The sequence below is a fragment of the Equus caballus genome, chromosome 19 (assembly GCF_041296265.1).
Source record: "Equus caballus isolate H_3958 breed thoroughbred chromosome 19, TB-T2T, whole genome shotgun sequence".
Taxonomy (NCBI): Eukaryota; Metazoa; Chordata; class Mammalia; order Perissodactyla; family Equidae; genus Equus; species Equus caballus.
In genome coordinates this window covers 62,583,191-62,596,265 of record NC_091702.1, presented here as the reverse complement: position 1 = coordinate 62,596,265, position 13,075 = coordinate 62,583,191, and the positions used below count along the sequence as shown (strand labels likewise).

At 35.1% G+C, this 13,075-nt stretch overlaps 1 long non-coding RNA gene across 1 annotated transcript; it reads left to right on the top strand.

Annotated features, from left to right (window-relative positions):
* The first annotated feature begins 578 nt into the window (after window positions 1-578).
* On the top strand, window positions 579-12,277 carry LOC106781984 (uncharacterized). Its single transcript, XR_011428703.1, has 3 exons — window positions 579-780; window positions 3,302-3,643; window positions 12,128-12,277. It is a non-coding gene; the product is annotated as an uncharacterized lncRNA (long non-coding RNA).
* Window positions 12,278-13,075: the final 798 nt, after the last annotated feature.

Below are 13,075 nucleotides of genomic sequence, written 5' to 3'. Positions count from 1 at the left end.
AGGAGGCTCAGTTTACATTTTCTCTAGAATCGTAAGTGCAGTTACATCTCCTGAAGGTAAAAAAAAAAAAAAAAAGGATAGGAAAATAATCCAAATAAACAGAGACGAGGAGAAGACAAAGAAGGAAAAAAAGGAAGAAAAGAGGGAAGGAGGGCGGAAAAGAAGAAAGGAAAGAAAAGAAACGTTAGATTCTCCTTAGAATGAATTGAAATGGCAAACTTCAGTATTTTTTATATAAGTGGTGGACAATTTAACGATTTCACTTTGGGTAAATAGTATTCATTTTAAGACTTAAACTCTGTATTGACTATCTTTATATTTTCTTACCTTTTTTCCCCTTAAAATATTTTTTAAAAGTTGATTTTTGGATATCGGGCAATATGTAAATGCTCTCCAGTGTTGAGTGAAGGGACCTGGTTTCTAGGTGATTCTTCTCTTTCTCAGGATGTTCTCAAATGTTGACTCATGGCTCCTGGCCTCTCTTCTTGTTAACTTACATGCTGGCAGCTGCAGCATCCGTGACTATTGTGACTATTCTGTTGGCACACACAGGGCTTGGTTCTTTGCCCCGCCCTTCCAATCCCAATGTTGTTAAGGTTGACCAGGCCCACCTCCATCACAATAGTTCACATTCTCTAGAACACATGAGGCATGTGCCTCATCCCATCCCTGGCTTTCAGCAGTTGACCCTGTAGGTATTCGTGTAGGATTATCTCACCCATCAGCAAAGCAACTCTATGGCGGATCCACAGGTTTCCAATTCTGAGTCACTTTTTCCATGTGAGTATGGCATCACTCATTCCTATGCCACACAGAGACCTAAGTGCCTGACGAATGCACTCCATTCTGCATGAAACTCTGTGATGTTGTTTTCTTCCAGATTCCTAAATGAGGACACCACATGCCCACCTGTTTTTTAGCTTTCCTCTCTACCTGAGGTCTCCATTCTCTCAGTAATTTCTGCTTTCCTCTTTTAGACCAAAGCTTAGCAGTGAAAAGTGATAGAAGTTTGGTTTTCTGATAGATATAGATAGTTTGTTTTTTTTTAACCATCCAAGCTCTCTACTCTCCTCACCAACAGGGGTCCTTTTCTCCCTTCATTTCTAAGTAGAATCCCCGCACCCTCTCCATGGAATGATGGGATATCAGTGATTTGTTTTAAGAGTGGGAAGACTGCAAAGGATGAAAAATCATTGAGGGGAATATATCCAGGGATTTCACAAAATATTAACACTACTACTAAACTATTTATACTATGCTATGATTTATAAAATGAAAGAGAACAATGTATACAGGTCCTCTTACAAAACTATGTACCAATATTATCTCTTTTCCTCATGTTTACATCAGAGTATAGAATAAAAAACATGTCTATTTAAATTATCAATAAACATATGTACTAATTCAAAATTCAATAACTCAATATACTATTCATATGGTGCTAACAAAATCCAAGGTCATATCTATGAATTCCAGTATATGGCTCTGGTCATTGCTTTCTTATCAATGAATATTTTGTACTTTTCATTAAAACATCAACTTATTAAAGTTGCTATGTGCCTGCTCTATGATTCAGCAATTCCATTCCTAGAGATAAATCCAAGGAAATTGGGCACATGTGTTGATCAAAAAGCATACACAAAAATTTTCTCATCAGCTTTATTCTTAATGGCCAAAAACTGGAAGTAACCAAAATGTAGAAGAGTGACAAAAAATGTGATATATGCCACAGTGATGAATCTTTAAAGAATGACAAAAGCACAAGCTGTGGGATTCTATTTGTATGAAGTTCAAAAACAGATAAAGCTAATTTATGGTCACAAGAGACAGAATATGCATTATTTCTGGTGTGCCAAGGAAGGGCACTGACAAGCCTTTTAGGGATGCTAGACATGCTCCATATCTTGATAGGTACTAGTTACATGAATAGCTACACATGTAAAAATGCTTCAATGTAAATATTTCCAGATTAATGAGTTTTGTGTTTTGCACAGTTCACTATGCTAATGTTACACCCCTCCCCTCCAAAAAGGAAAAAAATATATAAGTAATAAGCTTTAAACTGATGTGTTTTTCTGGAGGAATGGGAAGTCATAAGAGATTTAATAACAAAATATTAATCTATTTCCCTATAAGGTTAATCAACATTCTTAGCATATCATATTAGTACCTGAATTTATTGCTACCTTCCTTTTCCCTTTACATGTTCTTCATGCCAAGAGGACTGACACATAAGGCTAAACAACTCAGAGAGTTAGATAAATTCTTGACCTGATAGTACTCAATAGCAGAGCATATGGAAATCTCGGGGTCTTCGGGGTTAGTGGCCCTATATTTGACAATGTTGCTCTTTTCATACTCCAGCTGTGTGAGCTTGAGCACATCTTTTAATCTCACTGAGCATCCTTTAGTTTTCTTATCTACACAACTGAATACTTATAATATTGATTGCAGGGCCTTCTTTGAGTTAAAAGGAATAATAATTAAATAATGCCTAACAGACCAAATGATGAAATGCATCACTTAATATGTAGTCAGTCCTGTAGTCTTTGTTAAATATTGTCCCTGCATATTTTTAGACAGAAGTGAAGTAGTGAGGATAAGAGTATAGGTGGAGGTGAGGGTAGACAGAAAGATAAATAAGACTGAGCCTCTGCTCTTTGTCCTTTATGATCAATCAGTCAGAGTGAAACGAGGACATGTGCGTCTATGATTAAAGATACAGTAAAATAATTACACAATGAGTGATGTGAGCAGCAAGGGGATAAGCCTAGAGGAGCATCTCTCCTTTAGGGCTCAGGAAAGACCATCTAAGGGATAAATACGTTTGAAACAGTCTTTTAATACTGTAGATGGCATACAGGAACGTTAAGTAAGCGGTATTATGGAGGAATGCGCAATACTTCTAGGAAACACAGTTAGTTCACATTTAGCATAAATATTTAACACATACAGTAAATAGCAGAAGGTAAAGTGGAATGTATAAGTCACAGACATATTGCAGAATAACAGGCGTTCCATGTTACGTCACTGGGAAAAAAGATCCACACGTATTTTGTAAATGAAGTAACATAAATGTGATCATCATTTTCCCTCCTTCACTATAGAATTTATACTGAGGATATTATTTACAATACAGTAAAATATTAATAGTAGTAATGAGAATGCATGTGCGAAGATGCAAATACAATAATTTTTTTTTTAAATCATAAGAAAATAAGCAATTGATCGTCTTAGGAATGGAAGAAAAACACTGTTCCTGCCTCTCTTCTAAAACAGATTTCTTCATTTCTATATCCAGATCAATCAACAGGCTCTGTAGAGGGTCCAGTGAGGAGAAAAGTGTCAACAGCTGCTACAGACTAAATGTTTGTGTCCGCCCCACCCCCGTTCATACGTTGAACTGTAACCTCCAATGCGATCGTATTTGGAGGTGGGGCCTTTGGGGTTGATTCAGTCATGAGGGTAGAACTCTGGTAAATGGAATTAGTGCTCTGAAAAGAGAGACCCCGGAGAATACCCTCATCTCTTATGCTACGTGAGGATGCAACAGAAGTCGGCTGTGTGTGAGTCAGAAAATGGACCCTCACCAGACATCAAATCTACTGGAGCCTTGATCTTGGACTTCCCAGTCTCCAGAACCGTAAGAAATAAATATTGCTTAAGCCACCAGTCTACGGTATTACTGTTTTAAAAGCTTCAAAGGACCAAAAAAACTGCTGAAACTGGGAGAGACTGCCTGGACTTTCCTTTAGACCCTGTCACATCTGATTCTCAAATCTTTAGGCAGATTCTGTTCAGCAATGAGATTGTGGGGCCAAGGACCTCAAGACTCTTATATGGAGATGGAGAGGACTCTGCTTTCTGCTGGTGTCCCCACAATAAAAAAACAGTTAAGATAATAGAGATCACCCATCTCTATTCTCTCTGATCTGCCTTTTTCCCCCTTGCGCTAGTCTCTGGCTTACTCTCATTTGCCCTTCTCACCACCCCCACGTACACAAACACAGGCACACACGTTTTGGCAGGAGGTGGTAAAACTGTCATTTTCTATTTGCTCAACATATCTAAAAATATAGTTTAGCATCAAAAGTTAAATTTTGTTTTTGAAAGTCAGTATTTAGCTTATTGAAAAATTGTCATTGGCTTCCTCCAAGATAGAAACACTCTTAAAATAATGGCTTATTGAAGAAACGTTATAGATGCTCAACACGAGAAGTATAAATAGTGTTGCTGCAATTCAACTGTTCGTGAACGTTCCTGATGAGCATTTCTCAGTCTGATCTAAAGGCAATTACAGCAACTCATTGTCTTTCTTATTCAGGGCCTGAGAAGATATTGCAGAACACCTTGAAAATGAGTGATCTGAAATGTCTTATTAACACGGGGACAGGTTTATACTAAGAAAAAGAAGCATAAGTACCTGACAATAATGATGTCAATGTTTTTGTTATTTCTGCATGTTACCTTAATCTAGGCTGCAATATTTCCATACGTGGATCTACGTTTTGTGAGCCTTGAAGCCTATAAAAATTGTGGGACTCTCTATAATCATACCAACTTACAAACACAAAATTAGGAACATGGCCTAGGAAGGGCCAGTACCAGTGAGAGATTTTGAGGCATACGTTTTGTTAGATTCAGGGCAAATTCAGCCCTGCACCCTCTCGTGAATGTGAGTGACTCATTTCCGACGACATACAAAACTGTGCTAAGCTTTCCTTACATTTCCTCTGATCAAAAATTTCTGAGGCAACCTGAAAACTACTAACACGCCCCATTTTTTTGACAGAGGTCTCCTGATCACTAAGAATTTGAATCTAATATTTTAAAGGTGAAACAGTGTTTTTTCAATATGTATCCTAGCTTTACATATATCAGTCTTAATTTCTTTTTAAGAAACACCTTTTCTACATCTTTCAATAAACGCAGAGTAAATTTCCTTTCAGATGACTTTTTATTTATTATTCTTAGTTGGGTATGAACTCTCCTCATTATCATTTTTATTGAAAACTGTCATATTTTTCTTCTCTCTTTTAACATATAGCACACTCTATTTATTTGTCCCATTTCCCGAGATATGAACTCTTGACCTTATATAAAAACAAGATTCCTAGAGTGATTATTTGGCTTCACTACACAAAAGAGTCTGGGAGAAAAGAAAAACTTGTTCACTTCTAGTTGGTTTGAGAATTTTGTTTGCTTGCTTGTCCCTCTCTTCTGGAGTCAGAAATGTCTTCATTCTTTGCCTGAACACTACATCAAATCAACCCCAGGCAAGAGCTTTTTCTGAATTGAAACTGAATTGAGTTCCTCTACTTCTCTGTATTTCAATACTTCATTCAAAATTGCTCTGAAGAGAGGATTTAGCTAGCTTCCTTAGCCTTTTAGCTTTTTGTTGACAAACAGTACTCTTTTGTTTTCCTCTCAGTTATCGCAATCATTATTCAAAAGATATTTAAAGAAATCTCACCGCTGGAAACACACGTAGTCCCTCACCTGCAGGCTCCCAAGGCACTCTGATGAGCCCATTGTCATGAATACTATTAAATTCTCACTAAAATAACAAGGATTGCAACAAGAAGAATCAACAGAGTCCGTAAAAATATCTATCTTAAGACTATGAATTGAAGGTCTTCACATGATTTACATTATTTTTGATTTACATTTATTTACAAATACACAAAAGTAGAGGCATGAAGACCTTAGTATATATTGGTCCAATCTCCTGGAACGATAACGTATTTTGCAAAGTTGGATGTATTTACTTTTAATAATACAAAAGTGACACTTTTAGAATTTCTTTTAAGTTGGATGTGGTATTTTGCATTAAAAAAATCCTGAACAATATCACTACCAGTGCAAAAACACCAACGTTTAATAAAGGTTAGACAGCTCTCTTTGGTAAATGGCAAATTACATTGATCTCATTTCAATTTAATTTAATGCAATTCAATGTGTATAATTGAGCATTATTTATTTCCCTGAATTGAATGATAGAGAATCTCTATAATGCAGATTCTCTATTGTCAAGGAGATACCATATTTTGAGGACATAACATATAAATCAAAAATAAAACAGAATTATGAAGAATATTTTACTGAGGCTTGGAAAATATACATTTTTTATCATTTGCTACATGATGTGTTAAAACCCCACACACAGAAAAAGAGAATGATCGTTCAAAAATACTAACGTGACATAATTTCTAAATATTTGTGTTAAAACACTAAAATTACACCTGGTACTAAAGGAGATTTTAGATTCATACACATAGCGCACTAATTTTATTGTTTTTAATTGAGATATAACTGACATATAACATTGTGTAATTTAAGGAGTACAACACATTAATTTAATACATTTGTATATTGCAATATGATTATCATGCAGCATTAGCTAACACCTCCATCAGGTCACATAATTATCATTTCTTTTTGTGGTGAGAATACTTAAAGATTTAGCCTAAGCAACTTCGAAGTATATAATACAGTGTTGTTAACTATAATCACAATGCTGTGCATTAGGTCTCCAGGGCTTACTCATCTTCTAACTGCAAGTTTGTACCCATTGATTGATATCTCCCCAATTCTCCCACTCCAAGCCCCTGGTAACCACCATTCTACTTTTTTTCTACAAGTATATCTTTTAAATTCCACATGTAAGTGATATAATCCAGTATTTGTCTTTCTCTGTCAGAATTATCTCATTTAGAATAATGCCCTTAAAGTCCATCCATGTTGTCACAAACAGCCTGATTTCCTGTTTTCCCACAGCTGATTAATAGTCCACTGTATTTATGTGTGTGTGTGCATAGGTGTATACACCACATTCATCCATTGACGGACACTTACATTGTTTCCATGTCTTGGCTACTGTGAAAGTGCTACAATAAACATGATAGTACAGATAAACTTTCAATATCCCCTTTCATTTCCTTTAGGATATGCATCTGGAACTGGGGTTGCTGGATCATATGTTAGTTCTGTTTTCAATTTTTTGAGGAACATCCATACTGTTTTCCATAGTCGTTACACCAATTTATATTCCCTAACAGTGCACAAGGGTTCCCTTTTCTCCACATCCTTGCCAACAATTATCTCTTGTCTTCTTGATAATAGCCAATCTAATAGTTGTGAGGTGATATCTCATTGTGGTTTTGATTTGCATTTCCCTGATAATTAGTGACGTTGAGTACCTTTGCATATATCTGTTGGCCATTTGTACGTTTTCCTTGGGAAAACGTCTGTTCCATTCCTCTGCCCATTTTTTAACCGCATTTTTTTTATTGTTATTGAGTTGTATGAGCCCTTTATGTATTTTGGATATTAACCGCTTATCAGATACATGTTTTGCAAATATTTTCTGCCATTCAGTAAGTTTCCTTTTCATTTTGTTGGTGGTTTCCTTTGCTGTGCAGAAGCTTTTAAGTTTGATGTAGTCCCACTTGTTCATTTTTGCTTTTCTTACCTGTGCTGTAGGGGTCATATCCAAAAAATCATTGCCAAGGCTAACAGCAAGAAGGTTTTTCCCTGTTTTCTTCTAGGAGTTTTACAGTTTCAGGTCTTATGTTTAAATCTTTAACCCATTTCAAGTTCATTTTTGTGAGTGGTATAAGATATGGGTCTAATTTCAGTTAACTTCACGTGGTTATCCAGTTTTCCAACACCGTTTCTTGAAAAGACTATCCTTTCTCCATTGAGTATCCTTGACTCTCTTGTCAAATATTGGTTAACCATATATTAGGGGCTTTACTTTTGGGCTCTAACTTCTGTTCCATTGATCTATGTCTTTTTTTATGCCAGTAACATACTATTTTTATTACAATAGCTTTGTAAAATAGTTTGAAATCAGGAAACCTGATGCCTGCAGCTTTATTTTTCTTTCTCATGATTGCTTTGGCTATTCATGGTCTTTTGTTGTTCCATACAAATTTTAGGAGAGTTTTTTCTATTTCTGTGAAAAAAGTCATTGGAATTTTGACAGGGATTGCATTGAATTTATGGATGACTTTGGGTAGTATGGGCGTTTTAACAATATTAATTCTTCTGATCTATGAACATGAGATATCTTTCCGTTTGTTTGTCTTCTTGAAAGTTTTTCATCAAAGTCTTGCAGTTTTCAGTGTACAGATCTTTCACTTCCTTGGTTAAATTTGTTTCTAAGTATCTCTTTTGTTTTTGATGCTATTGTGAATGGGATTTTTTTTTTTTTTTTTTTTTATAGATAATACCTAATGTCTTCATCTTGCACTTCTTTTTTTTTTTTTTTTTTTAAAGATTGGCACCTGGGCTAACAGCTGTTGCCAATCTTCCTCTTTTTTTTTTTTTTTTAATCTGCTTTTTCTCCCCCAAGTCCCCCATACACAGTTGCGTATCTTAGTTTCCGGTCCTTCTAGTCGTGGGATGTGTGACGCCGCCTCAACGTGGCCTGACGAGCGGTGCCATGTCCGCGCCCAGGATCCGAACCCTGGGCCGCTGCAGCAGAGCGTGCAAACTTAACCACTTGGCCACGGAGCCGGCCCCCGGGATTGTTTTCTATTTCTTTTTCAGATATTTCATTGTTAGAGAAATGCAAGTGTTTTCTGTATGTTGATCTTAGTGATCCTGCACTTCACTGAATTTATTAGTTCAAACAGTTTTTCTATTGCATCTTTAGGATTTTCTATATATAAGATCATACCATCTGTGAATAAAGATAGTTTTACTTTTTCCTTTCCAGTGTGAATGAGTTCAGGTCTTTATCTTGACTGATTTGTCTATACAGGATTTTGAGTACTATGTTGAATAAAAGTTGTGAGAGTGGGCATATTTGTTTTGTTCCTGATCTCAGAGGAAAAGCTTTCAACCTTTCACTATTGAATATGATGTGTTCTGTGGGTTTGTGGTATATGGCCTTTATTATATTGAGGTATGTTCTTTCTATACTCCATTTGTTGAGAGTTTTCATCGTAAAAGAATGTTGTATTTTGTCAAGTGCTTTTTCTGCATCTGTTGAGATGATCACATGGCTTTTATCTTTCATTCTATTAATGTAGGGTATCATATTTATTGATTTGCGTATGTTGAAATATCCTTGATCCCAGGGATAAATCCCAATTGATCATGGTGTCTGATCTTTTTAATATGCTATTGAATTCAGTTTGCTAATATTTTGTTGAGAATTTTTACATGTATATTCATCAGGGATATTGATCTGTAGTTTTCATTTCTTATATTATCCTTGTCTGGCTTTGGTATCAGAGTAAAGCCAACCTCATAAAATGAGTTTCAGAGTTTTCTTTCCTCTTCAATTTTTTAGAAGATTTTGGAAGGATTGGTGTTAATTCCTCCTTAAATGTTTGATAGGATTCACTGGTAAAAACCATCTGATCCTTGGCTTTTCTTTGGGGGAGGTTTTTGATTACTGATTCAGTCTCCCTACTCATTGATCAGTTCAGATTTTCTATTTCTTCATGATTCAGTCTTGGTAAGTTGTATATTTCTAAGACTTTGTCCATTTCTTCTAACTTATCCAATTTGTTAGTATGGTTGTTCATAATTGTCTCTTATCATCTTATGTATTTCTGTGGTGTCAGTTTTAATTTCTCCTCTTTCATTTCTGCTATTGAGTCTTCTCTCTGTTTTCCTTAGTTAGTCTAGCTAAAGATTTGCCAATTTTGTTTATCTTTTCAAAAAACACTATATTGATCTTTTCTATTGTTTTTCTGGTCTCTATTTCATTATTTTGCTCTGATCTTTGTTATTTCCTTCTTCCTGCTAAATTTGTGCTTAGTTTGTTCATCTTTTTGTAGTTCCCTGAGGTGTAAAATTAGATTGTTCATTTGAGTTTTTGTTTCTTTAATGAATGCATTTATTTCTATAAACTTGCCTCTAAGAACTGCTTTTGCAGTATCCCATAGGTTTGGTATGATGTGTTTGCAATTTAATTTATTTTGAGATATTTTTTTAATTCCCTTTTGATCTCTTCTTTGATTCATTGGTTGTCCAGGAATGTGATATTTAGATTCCACCTGTTTGTAAATTTTCCAGCTTTTCTCTTATTGTTGATTACTAATTTCTTATCATTGTGATTTGAAAAGATATGAGATATGATTTCAATCTTTTTGAATTGTTGAAGACTTCTTAAGACTTGTTTTATGGCTTGTCATATGATCTATACTAGTGGATGTTCCATGTGCACTGAAAGAAAAGTGTGTATTCTGCTGCTATTGGATGAAATGTTTTATCTGTTAGGTCCATTTGGTCTAACGTATGCTTCAAGAGCCCCATTTTCCTGTTGTACTTCTGTCTGGATAATCTATCTATTGCTGAAAGTGGGGTGTTGAAGTTCCTTACTGTTATTGTTCTGTTGTTTATTTCTCCCTTCACATCTGTTAGTATTTGCTTAATATATTTGGATGCTCCAATATAAGGTGTGTTTATATTTAAAATTGTTATACCTTCTTGATGAGTTTATCCCTTTATCATTACATAATGATCTTCCTGGTTTCTTGTTACCATATTGGGCTTATATTCTATTTTGTCTGATATAAGTATAGCTACCTCCACTCTCTTTTGGTTTCTAGTTGCATGGCACATCTTTTTCTGTCCCTTCACTTTAAGCCTATGTATGTCCTGAATGAATAAGTGAGTCTCATGTAGGCAGCATATATTTGAGTCTTGTTTTTTATTCATCCAGCGATTTTACACGTTTTGATTGGAAAAATCAAGCCATTTACATTTAGAGTAATAATTGATACATGAGGACTCACCAATGCCATCTTATTAATTGCTTTCTGGTTGTTTTGTAGTCCTGGTGTTCCATTTTTCCTCTCCTGCTGCCTGGAGAGGTTGGTCATTTTCCTTGTTGGTATGCTGTGATTCCTTTCTCTTTTACTTTTGTGAATCTACTATAGGCTTTTGCTATGCAGTTACCATGAAACTTACATAAAACACCTTGTAGCTATAACAGTCTATTTTATGCTGATAGCACCTTAACTTCAATCTCATAAAATATATCCCTTTCCTCCCCCATTTTATGTTTTTAATGTCACAATTTACCTCTTTTTATGTTGTGTATCAATTAACAAATTATATTATAGTTTTTTAATACTCTTTCCTTTAATCTTTATACTATAGTTAAGAAGTTAACACACCATCATAATTCAGAATAGAGTTTTCTGAGTCAGATTTTTACCTTAGTGTTTTATATTTTTGCATGTTTTAAGGTTGCTAATTATTTTATTTTCATTTCAGCTTGAAGAGCTCCTTTCTGCATTTCTTCTAAGGAAGATCTAGTGCTCATAAACTCCTTCAGCTTTTGTTTGTCTGGGAAAGTCTTTATTTTTCCTTCTTTTCTGAAGGATAACTTTGCTGGAGAGAGTATTCTTGGCTGGCATTTTTTCCCAGCACTTTAAAGATATCATTTCAATCTTTCCTGGCTTCTAAGGTTCTGCTGAGAAATCTGCTGATAGCCAAATCAGGGTTCTATTGTAGGCTACAAGCTTTTTTCCTCTGGTTGCTTTTAGGATTCTCTCTTTGTCTTTGATTTTGACAGTTTCATTATAATTTGTCTTTGAGAAGATTGCTTTGAATTGAAACAATGAAGTGATCTATTAGTTTCTTGAACTTGAATGTCCAAGCCTCTCCCCAGGTTTGGGAAATTCTCAGCCATTTGAAGACACAGCAAGAAGGTAGCCATCTGCAAGCCAGGAATGGAGCCCTTACCAGAAGCCAAACTCTTTCAGATCTTCTTCTTGAGTTTCCAGCATCCAGAACATGGAGAAAAATAAATATCTGTTAAGCCACTCAGCCTATGGTATTTCATTACAGCGATCTGAGCTGACTAACACAGAGCACCAAGAATAAAAATTTTACTTCTACATGCATTATGTTCAAATTGTGAAGAAAACAATATTGATCACACAAATAAAATACATCAATGTGACAGAAAAATCCTCCAGTGGTAAGATTATCAATGATTTCCAAAGAAGTTGTCATTATGCCATAATTGCATTTATTATTATCTATGGCAAATTATATATTTTATATTCAATATAAGGTAAAATAGATTTGTTTAGATCTTTGTATTAGTTAAGCTTATTTTAACTGTGAACTTTTGATTATATTTCTTTCATTTTTTTAGAAACGGGTAATTTCTCCAAACAAAGAGTATGTACATGATATTGAAGAAAGTGCAAATGGATCATGTTGTCACACAAGACTTGGAGCTGGAAAACAGTCCAGTTTAATGTCAGACTCCCGCAACCTCGTTCATTAAAGATGTGGAACTGATGATTATGTTTGTGTATGGAAAAATTTAGATTAATTTTATATTTTGAACTGTGATAGAGTTACAGTAAATCATCTAGGGCCTAAGGATAAGAAAATTGCTTCAAGAAACAGTAAAAATGCATGCCAAAATCTGCTTAAATGAGAATTATACTCATGCTCTTCAGATATTCTGAAAACAATAATATTAACTCAAACAACTGTTCTCATACTTTGGTCTCTAATTTCAACTTTAAATTTTGTATGAACATTTTTAAAGTTAGTTTAAAAAAAGCTATCAAATTCAACCATGCATCTTGAAAATAAACTACTGTATTATTTAGGGTCTTTGATATCTCTGAAGACTGATTTTTTGGACTAAGTTCAGAAATGTGCATATAAAATATGAGTCTTGATCAATTTAAACTATTGCTGATTTATTCTGGGCCCCAGCTACGTGTGTGAAAAGGACAGAGAGAAGTCTGATTAAAGAGAAATTCCTTCTGCAGCTAAGACAAATTCACCCAGTGACACTTCTTCCCGACTCGTGTTCTACCAGAGGAGGGAAGCTGAGCCAATACTAGTCATAGTCTATCATCCAGTACAGTGACTGCAATAAAGCTAGAAGCCTCACCCATGATTAGATAATGTTCAGGGGAAACTTTGTTATCCATTGACCCTGCAAAGAATGGCATAGAATGCAGAGCAGGAATCCTGGCAGGCTATGCCATGGTTTCTGAAAACAATCTGTTAGCTCAGAGAAAATTATATGCCTCTGGGCTGAATTGTGTGTACTTTTTTGCTCTTCTCTCCACAGCCACCA